Consider the following 1,405-nt stretch of genomic DNA (forward strand, 5'->3'; position numbering starts at 1 on the left):
TCAGAGGAAGAATACTCATCAGAGCTCATGAATGACAGAAGTAAGTCCAGTGGAATCTCTATGGTCTCAGTTTGAACCTCAGATTCCCAGGGTTCCTCATTGGGGAACTCATTGGAGGCCAGTGGACGTCCATTGAGGCCTTCCTCAGTGGCGTTCACTGCCTCTTCTTCCTCCCAGAATTCGGCCATGTTGATGGCCTTGCACTCTCCTTTTGGATTCTCTTCTGTATTGCTTGGAAGAGTACTAGGAGGGAGTTCAGTAATTTTCTTGCTCAGCTGTCCCACTTGTGCCTCCAAATTTCTAATAGAGGATCTTGTTTCAGTCATGAAACTTTGAGTGGTTTTGATCAGATCAGAGACCATGGTTGCTAAGTCAGAGTTATTCTGCTTAGAACTCTCTGTCTGTTGCTGAGAAGATGATGGAAAAGGCTTGCTATTGCTAAACCTGTTTCTTCCACCATTATTGTTGTTGAAACCTTGTTGGGGTCTCTGTTGATCCTTCCATGAAAAATTTGGATGATTTCTCCATGAAGGATTATAGGTGTTTCCATAGGGTTCTCCCATGTAATTCACCTCTTCCATTGAAGGGTTCTCAGGATCATAAGCTTCTTCCTCAGATGAAGCTTCCTTAGTACTGCTTGGTGCATTTTGCATTCCAGACAGACTTTGAGAAATCATATTGACTTGTTGGGTCAATATTTTGTTCTGAGCCAATATGGCATTCAGAGTGTCAATCTCAAGAACTCCTTTCTTCTGACTAGTCCCATTGTTCACAGGATTCCTTTCAGAAGTATACATGAATTGGTTATTTGCAACCATTTCAATCAGTTCTTGAGCTTCAGTAGGCGTCTTCTTCAGATGAAGAGATCCTCCTGCAGAGCTATCCAAAGACATCTTGGATAGTTCAGAGAGACCATCATAGAAAATACCTATGATGCTCCATTCAGAAAGCATATCAGAAGGACACTTTCTGATTAATTGTTTGTATCTTTCCCAAGCTTCATAGAGGGACTCTCCTTCCTTCTGTCTGAAGGTTTGGACTTCCATTCTAAGCTTACTCAATTTTTGAGGTGGAAAGAACTTTGCCAAGAAGGCATTGACTAGCTTTTCCCAAGAGTCCAGGCTTTCTTTAGGTTAAGAGTCCAACCATGCTCTAGCTCTGTCTCTTACAGCAAAAGGGAATAGCATAAGTCTGTAGACCTCAGGGTCAACCCCATTAGTCTTGACAGTGTCACAGATTTGCAAGAATTCAGCTAAAAACTGATGAGGATCTTCCAATGGAAGTCCATGGAACTTGCAATTCTGTTGCATTAGAGAAACTAATTGAGGCTTAAGTTCAAAGTTGTTTGCTCCAATGGCAGGGATAGAGATGCTTCTCCCATAGAAATCGGGAGTAGGTGCAGTAA

The 1,405-nt window shown here is 42.2% G+C and overlaps 1 non-coding gene across 1 annotated transcript; it reads left to right on the top strand.

Annotated features, from left to right (window-relative positions):
• The first annotated feature begins 947 nt into the window (after positions 1–947).
• On the top strand, positions 948–1,055 carry LOC112699796 (small nucleolar RNA R71). Its single transcript, XR_003152734.1, has one exon. It is a non-coding gene; the product is annotated as a small nucleolar RNA R71 (small nucleolar RNA).
• Positions 1,056–1,405: the final 350 nt, after the last annotated feature.

This window comes from Arachis hypogaea, chromosome 6, assembly GCF_003086295.3.
Source record: "Arachis hypogaea cultivar Tifrunner chromosome 6, arahy.Tifrunner.gnm2.J5K5, whole genome shotgun sequence".
Classification (NCBI taxonomy): domain Eukaryota; kingdom Viridiplantae; phylum Streptophyta; class Magnoliopsida; order Fabales; family Fabaceae; genus Arachis; species Arachis hypogaea.